Source organism: Acinonyx jubatus, chromosome B1 (genome assembly GCF_027475565.1).
Source record: "Acinonyx jubatus isolate Ajub_Pintada_27869175 chromosome B1, VMU_Ajub_asm_v1.0, whole genome shotgun sequence".
NCBI lineage: Eukaryota > Metazoa > Chordata > Mammalia > Carnivora > Felidae > Acinonyx > Acinonyx jubatus.
In genome coordinates, this window is record NC_069382.1 from 100,891,908 (window position 1) to 100,918,482 (window position 26,575).

At 36.6% G+C, this 26,575-nt stretch overlaps 1 long non-coding RNA gene across 1 annotated transcript in view; it reads right to left on the reverse strand.

The window, feature by feature from the left end:
• Positions 1 to 15,168: 15,168 nt before the first annotated feature.
• The window catches only part of LOC128314474 (uncharacterized), a 41,211-nt gene continuing 29,804 nt past the window's right edge, over positions 15,169 to 26,575 (reverse strand). The window contains exon 3 of the long non-coding RNA XR_008296161.1: positions 15,169 to 15,293. This is a non-coding gene — a long non-coding RNA (uncharacterized LOC128314474). The remainder of the gene's footprint in view (positions 15,294 to 26,575) is intronic.

Genomic DNA, 26,575 nt, shown 5'->3' on the forward strand with positions numbered 1-26,575 from the left:
AAGAAATATAAATATTAGCAGCAAAACTTAAGTTTCACACCCTATGCTGTCATTATTAATACTTGAATGTGACATTGTTGGGGTGCTTTTATTCATAATTGTACTTACACTTGTTTACTATTTTACACAGCTCAGAACATCTTTACACATTCATGCTAAATTTAGAGTAGGTTACAATCTACAGGGAAAAGTATATGATTCTTATTTATTTCCAACTGCTTCCGAGTCTTATCTGCTGAATAGTTAGTTGCTTCTAATAGGAAAAGAGCTGATCACAGTGAGTAGCGTGCATGGTAAGTGCCCTGAAAATGTTTGTTGAGTAAGGGGACACCTGGGGATTAATTTAGCCTGTAAGGTGGCTCTATTTTTATGCCAAGGGGAACCATTTTCTGGTCATTACAAAATAACCTGCCACCATGCCATCTTCTTATCCTCCTTGTCTTTTTCTTTCTATTTGAAAGTAGTTTTTATTTTCTAATTATAATACTAAAACATGAGCTATAAGTCAGTTCTTTCCATGTGTGGCCACTCTAAGAGTTGCTTTATTTATTGAAAAGGCTTTACATGTTTAAAATACAGACAAAAAAGAAAGAAAAGAAAACTCAGGTTTAAACCCACTCTCCCAAATAACTACTGAATATTTCAGATCTCTCTCTACCTTTCCATTTTTTTTTTTTTTCTTTAAAAATAGGTCCATTGTTGGGGAAACTGAGTGGCTCAGTCAGTTAAGCATTCGACTTTGGCTCAGGTCATGATCTCAGAGTTCTTGAGTTCCGGCCCGCGTCAGGCTCTGTGCTGACAGCTCAGGGCCTGGAGCCTGCTCTAGATTCTGTGTCTCCCTCTCTCTCTGCCCCACTCCCCCTCAAAAAAATAAATAAACATTAAAAAAAAATTTTTTTTAAATAAGACCATAGCAAAAGATTGTCTGAAACTTTTTTTTTTAATATTTATTTATTATTGAGAGGCAGAGAAAGACAGAGCATTAGCATGGGAGGGGCAGAGAGAGGGGGAGACACAGAATCTGAAGCAGGCTCCAGGCTCTGAGCTGTCAGCAAAGAGCCCGATGTGGGGCTCGAACCCACAAACTGCGAGATCATGACCTGAGCTGCAGTTGGATGCTTAACCAACTGAGCCACCCAGGCGCCCCCCCTCCTTTATTTTTTTTTTTTAATGTTATATTATAAATATTTTCCCAGGTAAATATTTCTCAGTAGTATCCAGTTATATAACTATTTCAGCGTTTATTTAACTGGTTGCATGTTTGAGTTGAATTCAATCTTTTTCTATTACAAACGATGCTACAATGAGCCCACTTGTATTTAAACTTTTGTGCACATTCACTTTTGTTTTGTTTTGTTTGGATAAATTCCTAAAAGGGGAGTGTTGAATAAAAGTTTGGAAAACCTCAAGACTTTTTATATGTACTCACAATGCTCTCAAGCAAAATAACACCAGTTTATCTTCTCTGCAGGGATACAGAGAGTAATTTTTCTGCATTATTAGTATTGCTCCACATATTATTTAGTGTTGAACCAAGTACTACTTCAGTCTGGTCAAAAGTTCCCTCCTAAGAATGTTCTCCCTCACCTGAGTTAAAAGTTGCTCTGCTGCTTTAGTTGGTTGACTTTCGAGAAGTCCTCCTCAGTAAATGAGACACCCTACCTCTGATATTTTCTCTACAGTCAATCCCTTCAGATGCTGTTTTTTCTAACACCCTCCCTTCTTGAACTCCTTGTTCAGCTCTCCAATCTGGACTGTTACTCTTTGGCCTATGGTGCACCTTTACTTCCTAGAATTTTCTGTACCACGTCAGAACTTCTGATCATTGGGTCTTTTCTGGCTGTTCAGTTTTTCTAGCGAGGACTTTTCCAAATGTGTAGTCTTGAGACATATGGCTGGTTATAGGTATTGTGAGCAAAAACGTGGGAAGAGATCTTCTACTACAGTTTTCTATGTAGATTTTCATGCAACCCCTCACCCTCACCCCTCTGTGTCCTCCTCTGAGCCTCTGTCCCTAAGCCCAGAGGCTTTTGGTTTTATCTTCCCAAAAGAATCAGTCTCTGGCTACGCATATAGTGTTAAAGATGGTTCCTGTGGGAAGAGACCTGAGGGATTCAAGTGCTCCAAAATCAGACACTGAATCACTTCCCTTGTTTCCCATTTTTTCTTCAGCCCTTTCAAGTGCTTAGCCTCTCAGAAATTCTTTGGAGAAAATTGTCCTCACTTCTTGCTGGCATCTTTCTTTAAACAGACTGGTTTTAACTTCCTGTGCCCCCATAATTCGATTGAAACTTCTTTTCTTCTTCTAGAAAGTGATTAAGAAAATCTCAGCTACTGGTGTCTCCTTTTCCAGTTCTCTTTGTCCTTGTGGGCTAATGATAGTTTCAAGAATTCATTTCTTGGGATTCTAACAGGGTTTCAAGAAAAGAAGAGTTAAATTCATATGTGCTATATACCTTATTGATATAATGTTTATCTGCTCGTTACTGAAACAAAGTATGTCAAGATCAATTGTAAGAATTATTTCATAAGTGAGACTTGGTGTTTAATGTTATCTGACATTTTCAAATTAATGACCAGAGATAGGTGAATTATCAAGTGTATTTACTTCCAATTAATTTCAGAGTGTTAACTTGTCTCATTTAATGCTTTGCCTCTGAATTTTACCTTACTGATCACAACCCCAACATTCTTGGTGCTTTCATTTGTCTGCTCAGCCTTAGCCCAGTCTTTACTTTCAGCCTCTCTGAATCCCTTGGTTTTGGAGTGTCTTTTCTTCAGCATAGATTGGTTTTGCTTTGTAAACCACATTGAAAATCCTGTTTATTAAGTAGCTGAGTTAATCCCATTTCCATTTGTTGATAAGACCAGTGTATCTGTTCTCGATTCTGTGTTACTATTTGATGTTAACATTAATATCAGATTTACTTTGTTTCTCTTAATCTGTCTTATTTGCTTAGATTTGGTACTTATTTTTGCACTTAGGAAAGCTTGTATTTTTGTTTTAGTAGTTGACTAACTCTGTGCTAATAACTCTTAAAATTCCCTTGATCTTTTTTTCCTTAATTAGTCTTCTACTATTTGTTAGATTTAAATGACATTTGTTGACTTCTATCTATAACTTATGCAGCAATCAATGAACTTATTCTAATATCTACTTTTTCCCTTCTCCAATTTTTTTTCTTTTTCTAAGTTACTTTCACTTTGTAAGAGCACATACAATTTACATAACACTTTTTCATATTCGTCCTCGCCTTTGTTTTAGTTCTGGATGTATTCTAGGTCTACTATTTTAATACTCATCAACAGTCCTTTTGCCAAAATTTCCTTTAGTTGTGATACATATAAAACAGCTTCACTGGATGCAAAATTCTTTACTCATACTTTCCTAAGTTAAAAAAAAAATCTGTGTCATTTTTGTCTTGTTTTTGTATGTTTCGGTCAAGAAACTTTGTAAGTTTCTTGGTATTTTTTTTTCCCAGATGAACATATTTTTTTCTGATTCTTTAAAAGTAAACAGTTTTGCTAGACTCTGACTTGTAATTTCCAAGGTATATGATGGGCACTTTCAACAACAACTTTAAGGTTTTACTTTTCTTTTGATTACAGTTTTAACAATAGTTCTACTCCATTATTTTATTTTTCTTAATTGAGGAAAATCCATTGTATATAGGATCTTTTTTGCTGTTCTATATTTAGTACTTTCTTTCTGAGCCTTTCATTTTATTTTTGTTTCCTCTACTCAAAACATCTTATTAGACTTGCCATCAGATCTATTCTCCCTTGGATACTTTGTAATTTGGGCTTCATCTATGAGATGATTTTCATCATCGTCTTCAATTTCTTTCCTGAATTTGGTCATATCTCATTTTAAATTAAAAAAAAAATTTTTGTCCACTTCTGTCCTGAGTTTTCTGAATTTATGATTTAAAGTCCTCTTTTATATCTAACAATACTTATTTAGAAATGTTGGAGGAGAGGTGTTTTATTGCACTTTTCCTCTGTTTTGTGTTTATTGTTTTATTTTTAATTAAAAAACACTTTGTAATGTTTACTTATTGTTGAGAAGGAGAGGGCAGAGCAGGGAAGGGGCAGAGAGAGGGAGAGAGACTCTGAAGCAGGCTCCACACTGTCAGCACAGAGCCCAACGTGGGGCTCCAACCCACAAATCATGGGATCATGGACCTGAGCCAAAATCAAAAGTCAGTCACTTAACTGACTAAGCCATCCAGGTGCCCTGTGTTTGTTGTTTTGGAGAATATTTTCATCAGCTAAAACCTTTTGATTGTCATTTTCTTTTTTCTTCTTTCAGTTTTTAATGGATGTTGCCTGTCATTCTGTAATCATTTTTCTGGACTGGGTATAGCAGGTGTTTCTGTGTAGATATGGTGAGTGTGTCTTACTAGGTTTCTTAGTCTAAGAGAACCCTCTTCTGTTGATAAAGATAACTGCTTTTTCTTTGGTAGTTGATGTATTTGAGGTTGATGTATATTCTGATTTTTATTTCCCTAGGGTTCAGTTCCACCGCTTGTTTGCTTATATCCTTTCACCACCAAATTCCACAGGACACTTCTTTCTTCCAAATCTCATGCCCTCTGTTCAGTGGTGCCTTCCCAGGGCTGCCACTGTTAAGAGATCTTGGGCTTCCAGCTTCCAGAACTTTGAGAAATACATTTCTCTTGTTGAAGCAACCCAATCTGTAATATTTTGTCATGGAAGTCTGAGCAGCCTAAGATACTTATTTATGCTGCAGATTCCTGTTATTGATTTTATTTGCTCTCCTTGTTGATCTGTAAGGATTTGGGAGAATGTGTGGAGGAATTTGGATGAGGCAGCTGCTAATATCTAATAGGCATCTAGAAGTTCAGGCAATGTATTGGTAAGTATTCCTTAGAGAAGCACAAGTGCTGTTATTATCAACCTTAGTTCGACTGAAGACTATTGGAAATGCTCTAGAGTGTACAAGGAGTTACCTCATCTCTATACAGTGGTGATCTTTTTAAAAAGTATTATATGGCATAATTTATTACAGGATGGTGAAACCCCTTCTCATCAATGGCTCAGGGCAGCACACCTACCCTTCTGAGCAAAGCTGGTAGCAGAAGGTCTTATTTATTGACAAGAAAAAGGCATCTAATATTTCAATGACACCACTTAAAATCAGTATTGTGGTTAAGAGTGTGGTTTCTTGAGTCAGACTGCCTGAGTTCAAATCACACTTTTTATTTAAGTTCCTTAATCTCTCTAAAATCTTCATTGTCTCATCTTCCCAACGGGGATAATCATAGTTGTGAGTATTAAATAAGATAATACGTTTAGAGCTTCTGACACATAGCAAGCATTCAATCAACATGCAGATCTATTTAAAACAACCAATTAGCAACCAAATTAGGTTATGGTATAGAAAACAGTTGCCTTAAAAGTATTTTCAACTTTCAGTAATTTTCGCTTAGAAGCAGTCATGTGAGATTAGGTGTAAATTATACGTAATACCCAAAAATGTGTCACGGATTTGTTTCTTACAATAACAAATATAAGGAACATCTAAGACAATTCTTGACCTATAGTAAACTTTAATAAATATTTGTTGAGTGAGTAAATAAAAAATCATATAACAAAATGATGTAACTGATATTTATCTCACCTCATTTGGGATCAAAGAATAGAGGATCTTGATTCTTCTACAGTTATTTTATGGAACTTCAGAAGTACAAATAAATATGTGTGAGATTTGCCATAATTTTACTGATCTGAATGTATAAGGCTAATATGGAGGCTTGTTATTTCCTCTGGGCTCACTATTCCTTCTATATATGATGATATTTGGGTTAATATAAACAGCACTTATACCCTTTGTGGACATCTTTCTTTCTGACAGCAAATGAGTGATTTTTTGCACACCAAATTCTCCCAACACCAGCTGGGTGTTCAATTCAATTCATTCAATTCAATTCTGACACTAACTCCCTGGAGTTAGCACAGGTGCCACAGTTTAAGGGTTGAGTCCTGCAAGACTGACCCCACTTTGAACTCCAGTCACAAACCCCAACAGCCACCTATACTTCTGACTGACCAGCTATACATTTGAAGGTTCCACAGACCTCTCTTCAGGTTCAATAACTCATTAGAATGGCTCACGGAACACAAGAAAACATTTTTACATTTACCAGTTTATTATAAAGCATACAGCTCAGGAAAGGCCAAAAGGAAGAGATGCATAAGTAAGGTATGGGGGTGGGGGGAAGCCCGGACTGGGCTTCCTTGCCCTCTCAGTAAGCCAGCCCAAAGATCTCTAGGAGTCCCTCCTTGGGTCACCTCACTAGGATAAATGTAGGTGTGATCAAAAGGAGCTCCCTGTGAATAACAAGACACTCTTATCACTCAGGAAACTCCAAGGGTTTGAGGAGGTCTGCTAAGAACAAAGGCCAAAGACCACGTACACTTTTATTATGCCACACCCAGTTTTTGGCCTTCGTGTGTAAATTGCTCTGCTCCTCTGTCTGGTCAACTATGCCTCAAATCTGCATGTTTGTTATCCTTGTTTTCATTCACTAACATCTTAACTCAGTGCTGAAGCAGTTAAATAAAACACTTAAAAATCATTATGAAGTAATGTGGAGAGTAAGATCTAAAGAAACATAGCACCTACATAGAATTAGTCAATAACAGAGTAAGTCAATGACATTTAACTATTATAAATCATGTATTGGTCTGTCCTGGTTTCTACCAGGCTTGAATAGGCTTAACCTTAATTAAATTTTCTCTGATTTTTCTGAGACTTGTTAATTTTTCGCTGTGATTTAGAAGTTCCTTCTATAATTGTCAGAATTTAATGTCTTCTTTATGTTTTAGGTTAAAATAGATCATTGACCATTGTTTTTTACTCATCCTGTGCTTGTTTTCATTGTACTTTTGAACAAATCTCTAAACATTCAGGGTCATCTTTTCAATTGCCAGTAGTTAACAATGCTAAAAGCAGGGAAAAAAAACAAACACCAAAACAAAACACAAGAAACAAACAAAAAAAAAACCACAAACCCAGACCACATACACAAGATATTCGCACTAATGTGACCCTCCATGACTGTTCTTTTCCAATGAGAAGATTTTCCTTTACCTGACCACCTCATTTTGTTCTTAGCTCTTTGCCCTTTGGAGTTAATACTTAAGTTTATTCCTATTGTGAGTCAAAATGTCAAGAGGCAACCCCATAAATACAAAATTAGATAGTTCTGTACCCTCAGGGGCTTAGTACAAGAAAAACCCAGAATAGATCCAAATCTAACATTTCAACACCTTTAAATACATTTGTATTTAAAAAATCAAAACACTAATGTGTCTGTGATAAAATGCCTCTGACAATAACGAATAATTTGTAGATTATCTTTAAGGAAGAAGTTCATCATCATTATATTTAACTTAACTGCAAATCAGGAAATAACTGTGGCTTCTTTATTATTTTAAGGTGAGGATTAAATTTGATCAAGTCTTATATTCATATCATTTGAATATATGATATATATCATATATCAACATAACTAAAAGTATGTCTTCATGGGGATTTCTTAAAGACATCCAAAATAAGAGGTTCAAAAAAAAAAAAAAAACCTCTATTTCTCTAAGTATCTCAAATTTCCTCCTCCCTCATTCTTCTCTGTCTCAATAAAGGACAACTCCATTTTTTTTTTTTCAGGTGCTTAGTCTAAAAGAACTTTAGAGGCATCCTTTAACTATCTAACTCTCTTCTCTCTCTCTCTCTCTCTCTCTCTCTCTCTCTCTCTTTCTACCTCCCTGTCTCTCTCTCTCTCTCTCTCTCTCTCTCTCTCTCTCTCTCTCTTTCTCTCTCTCCCCCACCTCCTTTCCTCCTCTTTCTGGTTAAATTACACCTAAAATCCAATACTTTTCTCTCCACATCCCCACTACCACTCTATCCAAACCATTAGTATCCCTGCCTGGATTATTGCAATTATTTTCCAAATAGGCCTATACCTTTTTCCTTTACCTCCCTTTACACACAATCAGAGTGATCTTTCCAAAATATGTCACATCATACCAATTCTCTGCTCAAAACCCTCATCTCCTTAGAATAAAAGCCAAGATTTTTTTCTTTAATTAAAGTATAGTTGATACACAATGTCACATTCAGGTATACAACATAGTGATTCAACAACTCTATACATTATGTTATGCTCACCACACACACACACACACACACACACACACACATACACACGCACACCAAGATCTTTTTTAATACCCATAAGCCTTCCTTGGGTTGACTCCCTTTTACTTCTAGTATTATCAGCTACAGCCCCCCTTCTAGCTCCCTCTACTCCAGTCATACCTTCTTCCTTGCTGTTTGTTGGACATACCAAGCAAGCTCAAGCCTTAGAGTCTTGGCTAGTGGCTACCTTGACCGGAAATACTGCTTCCCCAGTACGCTACATGGGTCCCTCCTATACTCACTGTAAGTCTTGCTCAAATGTCACCTTCTCAATGAGCCCTGCCTTTGATCACCTATATAAAATTACAACTCCTACCTCCCCAAACCAACACCCATAGTCCTGATCCCATTTAACTTGCTTTTTATTTTTTCTATGACCCCTATACCTGTGAAAATGCTAGACAAAGAACTACTGCAGATGGGAAAGAAAAAGGAGCTCATAGGGAAGGTCAGTGAAGAACCAGGACTAGCAATTATAGAATAGAACAAGCAAATAAATAATAACCATATTGAAATATGATCAACATCATTGGTAATTAGGAAAACACAAATTAAAACAACAATGGAATACCCATTTTGGCAAAGATATTAATACATCTAGAGCTAACTCGTAGCAAAATAAGTCCTACACATAGATGATAGAAAGAAAATTGTTATAACCAATTTGGAAAGTAACCTGGAAGCATTATTAAAAGTTTGAACATTCAAACCCTTTAACCCAACAATCTGGCTTTGGTAAATCTATTCTATATAAATAAAGTATCATTGTGTAAGAATATATTTAGATAAATATTTCTATTACATATTGATTGTAGTGAGATTAAAAAGGAAAAAATAATTAGAAACAGCTTGATATTCCATTATAGGGAAATGATTAGATGAATTTGGTCCATTCATAATTTTCAAATAATATTTGGCCATTAAAAATAACTGGTTAGAGCTATATGTATGAACCTAAAAAAAATGTTCAGAGTAATACAGAATAACCAAATAATTAGCAGAGTAATGTATAATATGACTATATTTTTACTTATTTATTTTTATATATTTTTATTTTAAAACAGAAAGAAAGAAAGGAAATATTGTGTGTGTGTATATATATATATATATATATATATATATATACCTATATTTGTTATGAGCATAGGGAAAAATATGGAATACTTATGTTAATACTAATTATCACAGTAAGGTAGAACTCAAGGAAGAATACAAATATTATTGTTTTCTTTTTATCTTCTCTAATGCATACTTATTAAAATAGATGCACTTTTAGGGTGTAAAATTTTTTTTTTAAGTTTATTAATTAAAAATACATAACCTTGGGGTGCTTGGGTGGCTCAATCGGTTGAGCATCTGACTTTGGCTCAGGTCATGATCTCACAGTCCGTGAGTTCAAGCCCCACATCAAGCTCTGTGCTGACAGCTTGGAGCCTGGAGCCTGCTTCGGATTCTGTGTCTCCCCCTCTCTCTGCCCCTCCCCTGCTCATGCTCTGTCTGTCTCTGTCTCAAAAATAAATAAAAACATTAAAAATTTTTTTAAAAATACATAGCCTAATATTTTGATAAATATGCAGTGTTTATGTATCATACCAGAGGACCTAGATTTTTTTTAAGATTTTTAAAATTTATTTTGGAGAGAGAAAGCACAGCAGGGGAGGGGCAGAGAGAGAGAGAGAGGAGGACAGAGGATCTGAAGCAGGCTCCAGGCTCTGTGCTGACAGCAGTGAGCCCCATGTGGGGCTTGATCTCACAAACCATGAGATCATGACCTGAGCTGAAGTTGGATGCTCAACAAATTGAGCCATCCAGGCAACCCCAGAGAACCTAGATTTTCATCTCCATTCTCAAAAAGAAAAAAGTGACATTTTTAAATCAATTATATGATTTCAATATTGGGTTGACCTAAGGTTGTTCCTTTAACTTACATATGAGGAAAATGAGAGCCACATGCACTTAGCAGTTTCTTGGTTTATGACCATTGACTGAATGAATAACTGCATTAATTTTTAGGCAAAAAATGAGCTAAGTACTTGCCCAAATCACAGGTAGGTAGTGGCAAAGACACATCTAGAATCCAGATCTTCCAATTCCAGGTCCAGGGCTCTTTCCATGACCACATAGGCTTGGAAGACCAACAGGGAGAAAGTTGTTCGTGTTGCCTGAAACAGTGATAGGCTTGTCTAGAAAACTTACAAGTATTCCAGCTCTAAATTTGCCTACAGCAAAAATCATAGTGAAGAACCATTAGTTACGTTTTCCTCTTAGAAAGCTTATTTTTTGTTTGTTTGTTTTGGGTTCTTTTGCTTTTTGTTTTGTTTCTTGAAGCATGCAAAATAATGCTTAGAAATTAATTTTAAACATATGAGACACAATACCAATAGAATACCTAATAACCAGATGTTGTATTCTGGAGCCTGCTGCTCTGTCAGAAGCAGGCCAGTGACCACATGCCGTCTTGCATGGTTTCTATCGTGAGTCCTCCTGTGGTCCTTTCCAAGCACTAAATAAAGCATCAACATGGCTACCCAGTTGTTCCCTTTTGTGGAACATTTGATTAGCACCTTTTCTGGACTTTCCTCACACCCCAAAACTTCCTCTACTTGCCCTCTACTCATTCAGGCTCATCAGAAGCATCCACTGACGTAGCTTAGAGTCCATTCATAAATTAACTATAGTTACTGCAGCCACCAAATTTCCCCCTTGACCTTCAACTCCCACTCTCTTCCCCAACACACAGTTCCATTTTTACTAATATTCAGAGTCTCTTACCAAAAAGTGACCTTTACTTTCACTCTCACCTAGCAGATCCAAAGAACAGTTTCACTTTGTGATAATCTCCTCCCGGTTAATTCTACCTCAGATACATTATTTTCCAGTACAGTTCTGGTTTTTCTCTTAATAGAGTCTGAGCAGAGGACTTGGAATGGCCAACCAGGCTAGGCTGGAGTTCCAGAAATCTGATGGATGAAAAGAAACAAAAAGCTCTCTGACGGAATAAAACCAAACCAAACAAACACACCAAAAATCTGCTTAAGAAAGGATAGCCAGCGTGCCTGTTTGCCCGCAGTAATTCCCTGGTCAATAAATCAATCATGCAGTAAGTGCCAGCCAGAGTTCTTTTTGAATTAGATTGTTCTGTCATAGGAAAAGGATGTTTTCTGATCAGCAGTTCGTTGGTGGTTACCAAAAGCACTACAGGAACTGGAAGCCTGCTGGTCAGGGCTTGTGCGCTCAGGGATCTCTTTATGCATCCAGAGACTGCCAGTGGCCCTGCAGCTGCCAACGGCCAAAACTCTGTGTAAAGATGAAAAACGTTGCTTAGAAGCGTGGAAAATCCCCTCAGCCTGACAAGTTCTAACTAGGTACGGTTTTGAGAAATTGGGTCTAAATAAAGACTGCTGAGGGCCCTACTACATCGTTTTTGAGAAATCTTGGACTGTTAAGAGTCCTATTCTTAAAGAGTATGCAAAGGGAATTTGTCATTTTTGTAAAATGTCTTCTTTGTAAAAATTCTTCTGCAGGGGTCCTAGGAACTCACTGCCATTGCTTAGTACTCTCAGGTGGGGATGGTGTCCCCTGTTTGGGTGAGAATCGGCCAGAGGAAGTTCCTTTAGCATGTCTGTATCCCTGTGGGGGCAGTAAAGGAACTGATTCAAAGTGGTCTCAGTGCCTCGACACACAAACAGAAGAGCTGCCAAATTTCCACCCCAGTGGTGCCAGGGAGGGGCTCTGCCTCTGACTGTAGTTTTTGAGAGGGGACACAGTTGCCAGGGCACCACTAGCGCATAGAGTGCGTCGTGTGATTGAGAAACAGGGGCCCCCTTCTTCTGGGTGTATGCAGACCTCCCCAGAGCTGTTGGCGTGGCAAGTGGGGAATGGTGACATTCCAGCCTCCCCTGCCTCCTATGTCACACAGCACAGCAGCACCCAGAACTGCACCCTGGCAGTTCCCCTGACAAGTTATCTGCTCCGAAGTCACCCCAAAAAGATCAAGCTCCCTTAGCTTCCTTTCTTATTGAGAGTATTAAAGGGATGCTTCACCTCTGAGCACTGTGAATTTGGGTTTACGTGCTCTGTTTTCTCTTCTCTAGAACATTCTTCTCTAGGCGTTGCAGCTTGGCACACACAATCAGTTCCAGCTGAGTGTGGGAGAATTGGGGAGATAATAATCAGTTCAGTTATAAGTTTAATCTCACACCTCTCAACTTGTCACGGGCTGAAATTTTTAATCAATGGTTGCTAGTTGCCACTTCCCTAATTCATTAACCCCTGACTCACGTCCAGGACATGTGGGGTCTGTGTTTCACCAGCCCATTTACCTCTGCCAGGCAGGGGCATCGCCAAACTATAAGAGGAGCAACATTCTTTTCTTACAGGCTTCATGCCCGAATTCTTTTACTTTTAAATAAAAACTGCTGTCAGTAACTGTTACATTTTATTAAACTTCTCCTAGCTCTTGCCCTTGCTGGGTCCCTGCGATTACGACCCTCTCCATGCCCAGGCAGGGTTTTTTATTTTGTTTGAGTTTCACCAAATCACCCCCTAAGTTTTTTACAACTTTGTATTTCCAGCCATCATAGGATCTGTACCCTTTTCAAAAGAGCTCTTTAGAAGTTTTACATGTTAAAGATAGTATCTTTCTGAGGAACCTCCCTAATTCTTCCTTTTTATTTAAAAAGATTTAAATACTTCAGAGCTATGTGTTTTATGACATAAACTCTAGGGCCATAATGCAGATCATAGTCACTTTTGAAGAGACACGTTGTTCTCAGAACGCATTCCGTGATTTTGTTAACATTCTCTTTGAAACTATTCATATTTTCCAAACAGATGTACTAAAATTTTAATTATTTTAAAGTAATTAATCTTCTTGATCAGTACTTGGCCCTCACTGGATCATCTTCTGAGTCATGTTTATTAATGTACCTGACAGCAAATTCACTGATAAGTGTGTTTGGAGGCCGGATAATTATTGTTGTTTTTAAGGATGTGAGCTCCACAAGAGCAGGGATTTTCTTTTTCTGTTTTGTTCATTGATATAATGTGCCAGCCATCAAGAAGAACATCTGGCACGTAATAGGTGTTCAATAATTATCTGCTGAATAGCTGAATGATAAAAATCCAGTCTTTTTTTTTAATCTCTATAGAGCTGTGAGAATGATTTCATAAGTAAATAATATGTTTTGGGTTGTTTTTTTCTCTAAATGTAATTCCTTGTAATGAAAGTCGTGTACTACTTCTCGGTCTATTTCCATAAGCTTGTGTAACTTTCCTGTAGTTTATTGCTTTTGCTTTAGCATTTTGGTTTGAAAAGCCTTTAAAAATGTTGTTGCCATTGTTTACTTTTCTTTCTTGTAATTTACATACAAAACAAAACAAAACAAAACAAAACAAAATCTTTCCTAACCCAGATTCCTGAGAGAAACCAAATATTTATACTGACCCAAAAATATATCTATTTTCTACACCCTTTAGTTCTTTTCTAGAATCTGTTGTTTTTAAACACGACAAAACATTTTTAATGCAACTCCATTTTTAAAATTGCTTTTGCCTACCTACAATCTTAGTGAAGTTTTCACATGTGTGTATATTCAGTGAAGCAAGATTTGTCCTTACAGAAAGATTTCTTTCTATAGCTTAAATTACTTTCATATTAGTAGATCTATATCATGAAATTACATTGCTGACAGATAGTCTTTGCCTTTCTTATATGGTTCTTCTTATTAATTAAAATAATATTAGCCATCCTCATTTCTCTTTCCTGACGGCTAACATTTTTTGAGAAGGATTCCTAAATTTTCCCTCAAATTCCTTCAGAATCTTTGGGTGAATCCAAATTTTTTGTTTATGTGTAGCTTTATAGCTAGACTTAGAATAGATCCTACGTGTGCTTAAGCTTGGACTTAGGTATTGAGGAACACACAAAATCTTTAACAGGAAAGTTGAAAATCAAGTTTCTTAACTCCGAACATCCATCTGCTTGTTTTCATTTTTTTTTTCATAAGTTTTTACTTTAATTCCAGTTAGTCTATGTATAGTTAGTTTCTGGTGTACAATATAGTGATTCAACAATTCCATAAATCAGCTTTTACATTGTACTGATAGTCACACTGCCTTCTGACTGGTTTTTTGCCTGTCTTGGTGTACTTAAATACATCGTATTTTATTGATGTTTATTAAGCCTCTTACTTTGAGCCACGATGGTTCATGTTTATTCTTGAATGCTTTGAATTGAATTCCTTTTCTACTCACAGATTTCTTTGCTGAAGGAAAGGCCTTTAATACTCTGACGATATATTAATCAGAAAAAGTAAAATATAAAAGTTTATATACCCTTAATCCCAATTTGCAAAAAAAAAATGCATGTGGCTTTATAAATAAAATAGGGTAAGTCTACCATCATTTTATTCTAAATTTTCTACATTAAAGTTGTATTCTTATTAATAGTTATTATAAAAGTATTTATTACAAAGTATTAAAATACTTGTTTTTCCTATTTATTCAGCATTGTTGAGATTTTACTGTGCCAAATATTCATGCTTATATTTGGTATGGATGTGTATTTTTAAGCAATTAAATTTTTTTCATCTACAAAACTAAACTCTTTTCTCTGGACATTTATAATTTCATTTTTCTAAAAATAATCTGACCAATTTCTTGGCTTTCCAAATCTCATTGGAATTCTGAATCTAATTGTGCTATGATCTCTATTATGTGGTCAACCACACACAATTATTTCCTGTACCAGTTCCTAATTTTTTTAGCTCTTCAGGACCAAATCTTACATTTGGCTCTTTCCTTTCTTACTGTCTTTTTTTTTTTCTTTTTTTAAATTTGTTGAAGGAAAACAAGCAAACAAACAAACACTGCTTTTAAAAAAGATCTACCTCTACAAGTGTCACTATGATCTATTCTAAGATTTTACCTTTGGCAGTCTACACATAGTCCCTGACCAATGGAATGCATTGGTTAAGAGCTCAGCTTGGGCAAATTGTTTCATCCTCCATGAACTTCAGTTTCTTCAACTGTAAGACAAGGGATTCAGTTCCAACCTCAGGAGAGACGTCTATGGATTGAATGAGATAAGGCATACACAATGTTGGGTGCAATGCTGGGCTCAATAAATGCTCAATAAATGCTGCCATCTCTATGACTAGCCTGGCCAGGATGACTTTATGTTTGTCATATTTCAACAAACATCCCTGAGTGAGGGTGAATGTCATGTCTCTAGCAGAATGCTACTGTTTGCTATCCATCCTGTCATTACTCATAAAAACTATCACCTCATCCACCTCTTGGTCCCTATTTTTATTACAGAATGCCACTTGGCCTTTGAAGATTTTCCTTTTTCCACTGGATCTCTGAAATACCAGTTATATGTAAGATTCACTCCCACTGCCATGTATTCTGACCTACCCAATTTTAGTCATTCCTTTTCTAGTCTTCGTATAGTTGCATTTATACAAATACTAGAGGTTGCTTTAATATAAAGCCTGTAAAGATATATGAAAAACAAAAACAAATTTTATACCAAACAATAAAATTATTTTTCTTTGCTGGTTTCTTACATAATTCATGACCCTTGATAATTCCCATCTGAATTCGATGGTTTGATATTTTGGAAAAACATAAAGAAGCCAGTGTTTCTTCCATTTCACCTACAAATAAATAACCCATTCTCTATACTCAGAAATGAATAGACAAGGTGCATATAATTTTATTTTATAACTTTTGCAACTAAAAATAATACAGTGATAAACACTGATTTCAACCCCTGTGTGTCAAAGGTCATACCCTTGTGTGGAAAAAAAAAAAGTAATTAATGAAAGGAAAAAAAAATCCCCTTTTATGCACCTTTCTTTCTTTTCACAACTCATCCAAAAAGATGAGGACAGTCTTGGTTAATTTCGAAGGTTAAGAGGTCTCACACAAAGAGGTTTTAAAGAAATATTTATTGAATTAAAAGAAAAAAGTCTCTATGAGACTTTTGTTTTCCTAATGAGCATGGATTTTAACACTAACCCACATTTCCAAAAGTAGGCTTCTATAATATGAGAATTCAAAAGAGCTGACGTGTTTATTCTAAGTCCACAGGAAGGTGAAATGCCAGCCATTACAGAGCAAAGGTGAAGACATTCAAATTGTGGGGGTTTTGTTTTTTTATTTTGTGCTTTTTCCTACTTGGGCTTTAAATATTATGGTGAAAATAGCTCATTTGTTTTTCTGGAATGGCTAGAACAGGTCATCAAAGTAATTTGATTCATACAAATGCTCTTCCTCCACATTCTTTCAGAAAAGTAAAACAAAGCACTTAATCATCTTTGTTTTGGTCTGCATTAATCTCACAAATCTCAAAGAAGATTTATTGGCCTGTGTCTTAGCGTCTGTTACATAATGAAATGCTAATTTCATTTTCATAAAATGATTCCTACATTGAGCATGAGATAATTAAAGCATCAAACCAGATTTTATTGTGTAGGTTTAATATTTTAAGTGTTTTTTTTAATTTTAAAATAATTTCAAAATTATCAAAAATTTCTAAATGTACAAAGAGCTTTTTACTCCTGAGCCATTCTGAAATAAATTATCACTGGATGATTTAGTGTGCATTTCCTACCACCAGGGACAATTCTTCTGTGTAACCACAAGATAATCACCTATCTGGGAGGAGAAACTTTTCCTCTACCCTCTTGTAGGGTAGTTCAGTGTCAGGCGCCTGCTAATTTAACTGACAAAGGCTGCTTAACAGGAGAAAAGTAATATACATTAATTAGTATTTTTATTTGCACAGGAGTTCACAGAAAAGAAGTGAAGCTTAAAGAAGCAGATTCAGGAACGTATATATACTTCTTAACAAAGGAAAGAGGTGTGAGCTTCAAAGGAAGATAAATCATAGGGAAGTGAGTAGGAAGTATATGGGGGAACCAGTGGATGATAAGGGCCATTTTAGTAAGGTTTATTTATGCAGATTCATTTCGGTGCTGGCTCTCCATCTCTGTGGATAAAAGTTTCTCTTTTTATCCTGGTACACAAAAGGAGTGAAATTTATGCCACCTTCACAAAGGGAAGTTTATGCTCTGCTTTTAGAGAGATCAGGGAAGGGCAGAGAATTCTTCCTGTATTTTTCTACTCTTAATTGCCTTCAGCTTAAAATAATCTTATGTCAAAGTGATATAAATTCAGAAAATGAACATTGGTACAATACTACCCTCTAATCCTCAAACCCATTCAAGTTTTTGCCAAATACTTTGTTCATACCCTTCTTTATAGAAAAAAAAGGATGCAACTCACGATCATAGATTGCATTTATATTTTATGATTTTAGGTCTCTTTCAGTCTGAGATAGTTCCCCAATCTTTCCTTGACTTTCATGACCTGACACTTTAGATTATGGCCTGATATTCAGTGGAGCGTCTCTCAATTGGCTTTTGTCTAATGTTTCCTCATAATTAGATTCAGATTATGCATTTTGGGCAAAAATACCACAGATGTGAAGCTATTTTTTTCTTAATGCATCTTATCAGACGGTCAGAGTTTGGATTTTTTTCATTACAGGTGATTTTAACCTTGATCATTTGACTAAGGTGGTGCCTGCCAAGATTCTCCAATGTAAAGTTATTCTTTAGTATTTCCTTCAGTATTCACTAAGTATTGACAGGAGGGAGATCCTATGAATTATGTAAATATTCCATTCTTCATCAAAATTTTAGCCACTAGTTTCAGCATCCATTGATATTTATTTGAATTATTACTGTGAGGTCTCCCAAATATTGATTTTCTAATCCATAATTTCTTCTACATTTATTAGTAGGCACTCCAGTGTAAAGAAAAGACTTCTCCTGGTCCTATTTAGGTTTGCTTTAAAATCCTTGTAAGTATAAATTAATTAATGAGTTCCTATTGTAATTAATGAGTTATAATGTATTCTTCTTATTATTTATTTTGATGCTAAAATTGTCCCATTTTTTAACCAGCCTTCTGAATACTTCTTAATTTCTGGCACAAAAAGAAATTCTAGGTTCATCCATTTTAGATTCATATGAATGTTACAAAAAAAGGAAATATGGACTATTGAAATTTTTAATAAACCGATTTACAACAATAGGAGGAAATCTATTTGGTACAAGTCTAGGGCATAAATGTTAAACAGTGACTGCAACTTAAAAAAAATTCCTATAAAGAAATACAATTTTTCTAAGTTTTAAAAAAGAAAATAAACAGAAATGGGCATCAGTTATTACACATGTGTACACCACACATCTCTCTCTCTCTCTCTCCCTCTCTCTCTCTCTCTCTCCCTCAAAATTCAAAATGAAGATGTGAGCAACATCAGAAACTGGTTTTCACCTGAACTGAATGCAGAGTGCCCTCTAGAGGCTTCATTCAATCAATGCAGTATTTCCAACAGCGGATGAACCTACTTAAATTTCTGTACGTTTCAGACACAGTTCTTATTACATGCATAGCATTACTCCACACACAATAAGTGACCCTGAGTTGATTCAGCACAGGAGGGACTGCCTGTAACAAAACGAATGTAAGGGATCTGACGAAAAGTAGGCTTGTACCTAATCAACTACACAAAAGAATTGAAAACATGCCATCAGGAGATAGGAGAAGACATTAAATTATCAATCATGTCAGTTTGTAACTTTGGTAAAGCTGTTATGAAATCTTCCAAAAATTTATCACAGAAGGAATGTCTTCATAACTGATTCCACTATTTCCTCAATATCCATAGCCAAACTGGTGTAGATTCTGATGGGAGAGCTGCCTCACTCCCCAGTCTTCATTGGTTCACTCTATGCTGCTGCAGACCCAGAGACTAGTCATAAATTAAAACCAAGAATGGCAACCAGGTCTTGAAATGAAACTTCAAAACAGATGTGAAAAATATCACATTTAAGCTGATATAGTTTAAATATTATTTAATCAATAATTAAGTAGAAAGGTAAACAATTTCTGCTATAAAATTTTTATACTGCTCTCAAGTATGTAGTCTCTAGGGCGCCTGGGTGGCTCAGTTGGTTGAGCGTCCGACTTCGGTTCAGGTCATGATCTCATGGTCTGTGGGTTCAAGCCCAGCGTCAGGCTCTGTGCTGACAGCTCAGAGCCTGGAGCCTGCTTCCGATCCTGTGTGTCCCTCTCTCTCTGCCCCTCCCCCGCTCTCACTTTGTCTCACTCTGTCTCTCAAAAATAAATAAATGTAAAAAAAATTTTTTTAATAAAAAAAGTATATAGTCTCTAAATTACTTAATGTCTCAGATATAGTTATTAAAAGCATCTCTTTCTCCCCGTCTTTGCTATAATTTAGAGGAATTTGAATAAAATCCTTTTACCAGTAGCTGTTGTGTTGAAAAAAAAAAAAAAGACCTTTCAAATATTTGTCCCAGTGAAATTCAACTTTAACAATACTGATTTAAGAGAAAAGTTTTAAAATGATATTGTTTTCCTGTTGATGGTAACTGTTACCTAAATACATGGTCAATGATCCAAGAGAAAATATAATTAGACATGATTCAAAATTTAATCTTCTAGTCTTCCTAGTCACACCTTGGTATTGTATAGAGACTTGGCAGATACATTTTATGAAATTAAAGGAAAACTATAGTCAACATAAGAATGTGGTTACATAGGCTCCTGAGTGGCTCAGTCCACTAAGTTTCCGACTCTTGATTTCGACTCTGGTCATGATGTTAGGATTTGTGAGATCAAGCCCCGAGTTGAGCTCTGTGCTGACGGTGCAGATCCTGTTTGGGATTCTCTCTCTCTCTCTCTCTCTCTCCCTCTCTCTCTCTTTCTGCCCCTCCCTTGCTGTCTATCTTCCTTTCTCTCTCTCTCAAAAATAAAATAAATACTAAAAAAAAAAAAAAAAAAAAGAATGTAGTTACTTCAGATGAGTATACCAGACCTAACTTACCTTCTTTGCTTTTTTGACATAGACTCAACTGTAAAATATATCATTTAATGTTTCTGTTGAAATTCTTATTTCTAAGAACATTGCAGGGAAGGAAAATTCTTTCCTCTGCCCATTTTAGGTCTTGGCTGGGCTTTGTAACAAAAGGCAGCTTAAGAGAGAAAAACATACACATGTTCATGTGATATGGGAGCCCTTGTATGGAAATGAAGACCCAAAGAAATGGCAAAACCTAAATGCTCTTCTACTAGGATGAACAAAGAGAAGCTTTTGTGGAAACATAAGTAAGGTTAAAGAAAGATAAGAATTATTTAACAAGGTCTGTTTATGCAGAATTCTTTCAGTCTTCCTGTCCTTGATAATAAGAGTGTTCCTTTCCTCCTGGTACAGGGAGGACATCTTTCACAAGGGGCGGGGGGGTCTTATCCTGTTTTCAGGAAGAAAAGGGGAGAGCAGAATGCTTTTCTTACATCTGTTTTTCAAGTGACTTTAACCTCAAAATAATCCTGATGTTAGGGGCGCCTGGGTGGCTCAGTCGGTTAAGCCTCCGACTTCGGCTCAGGTCACGATCTCGCGGTCTGTGAGTTCAAGCCCCGCGTCGGGCTCTGGGCTGATGGCTCGGAGCCTGGAGCCTGCTTCCGATTCTGTCTCCCTCTCTCTCTGCCCCTCCCCCGTTCATGCTCTGTCTCTCTCTGTCTCAAAAATAAATAAACGTTAAAATTTTTTTTTTTTAAATAATAATTCTGATGCTGAAGTGGCATATTTTGAAGTGGATAGTCAGCCACCATTCAAAATTAATGATAAAATATATAACTTTTCTGTGCATGTATAGCTAGTTTAATTTTGTTCTCTTCCAGGTGTTCATCAATAAGCCAATACGAATATATTTACACTATAGAACAATGGTTCAAAAGCATTGACTAGATGATGCAAATGTTAGAGTAAGTGCCAAGGTTTTCTTGACTTAAAAATGAAAGCTTAACTTGTTCATAATGCTGGTTAGGAACTGTGTTTTCTATTGCTTCGATCTTTAAAATTATTCGCTTTTTATAGTCTGCTTCTTCAAGAGAATGGAATTTTAAATAAATAAAAACCAACCTTGATGATAGTATCCCATATTAAAACAAAAATAACAAAAATACCAAAGAATCTACCCCCCTATTGATCCATAAAGCTATCAAGCTATGCTCTTCCTGTATCCCTGTCAGTGGGTGCATTTTGTGTTATTTTTAACTTTGTAATAAATGGTAAGCAGAGTAATGATGTTTGCATGACCTCTTCATGTTTCTCCTTTTCCTCTCCTACCATCCCTGCTTCCGGAAGTAGAGAAACTCACATCTTAACATTCTGTGCTCTTCCGGGCTCAGCCTGTTCATGAGATCTAGTATGGTGTCATTTTCCTCTTAATAAAATCTCGGAAGTACTGTTAGGAGAGAATCATGCTTAATATTTGCCTTTGGATAAGGTTTTACCCCTATTTATATTTCTTCTCAAGTATTGATCTGTGAGTTTGATTCCAGGGAATTGGAAAGGATTTCCCAAATCAGAAATACCTCCTGAACCCTGCTTACTGATCCCCGAAACTATACTTTGTAACAGAAAGATGTGTCCCTGTCACAATGCTCATAGCCTTTAAGTCTTTGTTGGCTCCTTTGCTCAGAGGCAGATGTATTGAAATGAGGAGGGAAGAAATAGCGTAACTACCATGGGGGAAATGCATCTAAAAAAGACAGAGGAAAAGCCTACACATGACTTTTTAATATAAGCTTCTCCTTCTTCAGTACTACCTTTTATCTTTATGGACTTCAGATCTAGTTGTTCTTGACTCTTTGTCCTCTTATCCAATATTTAATAATCCCAGCAAGGATCTGAACTGCAAGGATAAGCAAGCTAAACCTGTCCTGCTTCCAAAAGTGAATAATCTAGTGGAGAATACATGCAAGTAAACACACAGTTACAATAAAGTGTAATAAGCTTTGTAACGGGAGAAATAGAGGTTGCTATGGAAGTACATAGTCGGACTGTCTCATGCAATCTAGGATTCAGTTTCCCTCCCATATTTAAGGTGAAAATCGTAGGATGGCTAACATTAAGCCAGGCAAAAAGGCCAATGTATGCACTTATTAGAGTATCTTCTGACAAAACTGTGTTTACTCATGGAAACTATATGCTACTCTCAATCTGTCACTCTGCCCTTGTGAATGAGAGTGTTTCACCTGTGCGGAACAGTTCCAACGAAGAGGCCAACTCAGTAGGATAACTGTGGGAGGATGTGGTTTCGATGGAACTTTGCTCACTGGTGCCCTTTCATGGCCTGAACAGCACCTGCAGTTCACTACATCTCTGCTCCAACCTGGCTTCTCTGCCCGCATGTTTGTCCTGGCTGCAGCCACAAGAGGTTTGACTTACTTGGGCACGTGGCACATCAGTTCAGCAACCTAGCACGTTACAGAAGCTGAGAGGAAATGAATAGGGATACAGACAAGAATGCAAATTGAGTGCTACAACAGAGGCCATGTTTATAACAAATACCCCTATCCTCTGGGCTTGAGTATTAGACATGCAAAGACCATTTTTAGACACTATTTAAATTATTAAAGTACATAGCTTAGGTAAAACTTTAGAAATATCCATTTTTGCCTGAGGCCAATGCAACTTCAAAAATTCTCCGAGGGGCGTCTGGGTGGCTCAGTCAGTTGAGCATCCGACTTCCGCTCAGGTCATGATCTCGCGGGTTGTGGGTTCGAGCCCCGTGTCGGGCTCTGTGCTGACTACTCAGTGCCTGGAGCCTGCTTCAGGTTCTGTGTCTCTCCATCTCTCGGCCCCTCCTCTGCTCATGCTCTGTGTCTCTCTGTCTCTCAATAATAAATAAATGTTAAAACAAATTTTTTTTTAAATTCTCCGAGCAAACCTTTCTCTTCTACTACCTTCTTAAGCCACAAGTGTTAAAGTTCCTAATTACTAAAGTAATTAAGACACCATGACTTTATTCATCGAAAACACATATACACAAAGTAATCTTTTTTTTTTTATGTTTATTCATTTTTTAAGAAAGAGAGAGAGACAGAGCATGAGCGGGGGAGGGGCAGAAAGAAGAGACAGAATCTGAAGCAGGTTCCAGGCTCTGAACTGTCAGCACAGAGCCGGACATGGGGCTTGAACTCATGAACCACAAGATCATGACCTGAGCCCAAGTCAGACACTTAACCGACTGAGCCACCCAGGCACCCTCACAAAGTAATCTTTATTGAGTAATTTATTTCTCTCCAAATTGGCCAAGAATATGCTCAGAGTACTAATCATAATAACAAAAAGTAAAACCTAAAAATTACTCCTTCACTATAGTCTTTTAGACAACACTTCTCATTCCGAATCACCAAAGATTACACTTCCTGGGCTTTGGACATCTGGAAGCATTTCCGTTATAGAAGAACCCACTATCGATTTTTTCCTTGTCTTATATTTGCAAATATGCTTTGTTCTCCGGAATCTTTCCTAAAAAGTCTTGGCTTACGGTGTAAGATCAAAGCATAAAATGTGACCTTGGCAGCAGGCCGGGAGGAAATGTGGACATAAGAGGTGGGCGAGTGTGTGGAGGAAGGAAGAACATTAGTGTCCTTCATTCTTGCCCTGGCTTTGCTGTCATTTGACTCCCCTTGAGCTTCCTTTTTCTGTCTTAAATGCAGGACTTGAATTAAATGAATTTCAGGTTATTTCTAAGATTGTAGTTATTTGTTTGTTCTTCAGGAATTTACACTACTTGCCAATAGCAATGATGCAACCATAGCATGTAACCATAAAAACCAAGTCTGGTGGATTTGGGTTGCATGCTCACCATGACTCAGTATCAGAAACTATAAATTTGAGGTTTTAAAGTATAGATATCCAGTGATGTTAACATCAATGCACAAAATGTTAAAAACATGACCATGATACAGTATAAAATGAACCTGTTTGTGTTTTTTTAATATTTTTAATGTTTATTTAGTTTTGAGAGACAGAGCATATGTGAGGAAGGGGCAGAGGGAGAGGGAGATACAGAATTCGAAGCAGGTTCCAGGCTCTAAGCCCTCAGCACAGAGCCTGACGCAGGGCTCAAACCCACAAACCCCGAGATCATGACCTGAGCCAAAGTTGGACACTTAACCGACTGAGCCACCCAGGCACCTCTGTTTGTGGTTTAATTCAACTAATTAATTAATAATATCCAAAAAGATAAAAAGGCACATTCAAAGAGTATTCGAGGAGCTGGGTAGGTACAGGCAATTTAATAGAGGAGTGTTAGAATAAGATGGTTAGATTAGATACAGTTAATGCCCTACAAGGCAGGAAACCATAACCTTTGATATTATCTTTTCTACCAGAAAGGATTTTACAAATGACAATGTCTAGGTTCTAATCAAATAGTAAAATTTAAATCATTAAATAATCCTTGGATGAGCCTATTAAACCATGGCATTCAAAGACATGTTGTATCCTTTCCTTAACAATAATTTTTTGAAGGCTTCTGTACTGGAGACTTTTGAATATGTAATTGATGTCCAAAGGCTCCAAATACACCTGAAATCCATTCATCTCTTTCCCTATTTTCTCTGGTTGGGCCACTAGTGAATCATAATTTTCTGATGGTAGTCTAGGGGAAATCCGCTCACACAATTCACATAATTTAGATAATTTAGACATAATTTACACAATTTACATCATTTTAAAAAGCTTCTTTTTTTTTTTAAAGCTTCATTGTCATATTGGATTAACCTACTATCCTACTGGTAAAATCTAATTCATATTAATACCATTTCTAAAAAACATACCTTTTCTGTTTGCTTTCTATGTTGGTTTATTTTTGTAAGTGAAAGGTAAGAATGAGGGGTAATAATGCAGGAGGTTTATATTCACTTAATTCTAAATAAACAATGAATAAGCCAAGGTCTAACAGGGATTTACTAGACTTCATTGAATTCTGTCACACTCCCCTCAGAGAACTGTTGGTTTAACAATAGTCTATGTAATTCTCTGTCCACTTGCAACTGAGTAGGGAGGCCTCCTCAAATAAACATTTTAGTAATAGTGTTTGAGTCAAAGAGTCATTTATGAATTTCTGTGGCTCCTTCATGGTAAATAAATAAACAAATAAATGAAGTGTCCTCTTAGAGAAAGCCGCAGTGAAATTTGATTTTAAAGTGGTCACTCAAGACAATAACTTGTTGGATCAGTGATTTTCAGCTTTTTAGGGGAAGTCAAGAACTTGATAAAAACCATAAGCCCTTCCTTCAGAAAGAGACAATGAGCATATAACACATACATTATTTCATATTTCATTTTATCTGGGATGATTCATCCCATTCATGCACCTTGGTCAAGAACTCACAGCTTACTTTCCTAAGCTGCATATATAAGCTGCATAATAAGGAGCTGCATAAAAGATATGTGGCAGGTGAGACACTGATCCTCATAGCTTGACTCCCAAGCCTGTGTTAACATCTGACCTTATAAATCAGCTACATTTCAGTTGTAGACACTAGTAGGTTTTCTTTGAAGCTGAAGCAAACAACAGCCAACGAATGGAAAACCTAAACCCAATCATTTGGGGATAACATAGCCCTCTTACGGTCCTGCTGTATTGACAATTCCTAAAATCGTGAACAACCCAATCGTAGAGTGAAATGTCATGGGCCTCAGAGTGCACCCTTGTCCTGCCCTTTATAAGTGAAATGACTTTAAGAAAGAGACTTCTTTTGGGCATATGGGTGGCTCAGACAGTTAAGCATCCAACTCTTGATTTTGGGTCAGATCATGATCCCATGGTTCATGAGATCAAGCCCCATGTCGGGCTCTGTGCTGACAGCCTGGAGCCTGCTTGGGATTGTCTGTCTCCATCTCTTTTTCTGTCCCTCCTCTGCTCTCATGCTCATGCTCTCTCTCTCTCTCTCTCTCTCTCTCTTTCAAAAATAAATAAATAAACCTAAAATGGAATGTACTCCTTTCTTAAGGCTCAAGTTACTCATCTGAATGATTAAGGAGCAGAATCCAGAGCACAGCTCATGGGAACCATAACCCTTGTTTAATCTGCTGGGTAGAATCAGGAAACAGATCCAAAGTTGAGGATATACATACCCAGTAATGCAGGGTCATGTAGGATTTGTTCTATTTGTATGTAAAAGTTTGGTAGAATGTTTTTCTTTTTCTACTCTAAATCTTAAGTCAAAATGTTATATTAAGATTATAACTATGTTTCATGCATTTAGTGATCTAAAGGGAAAAGCAGAGTTTATCAGCTATAATTCATTCTGCCTCTCACTTGTCAGAACGTTGAGCTTTATAAGCAAGAAATAAACCTTAGTAAATATGTTTTCTTTTGTAGAATAAATCTAAGGCCAATTGAAATTCATGAACTATATATAATACATTTCACTAGTTAAAAACAACAAAAA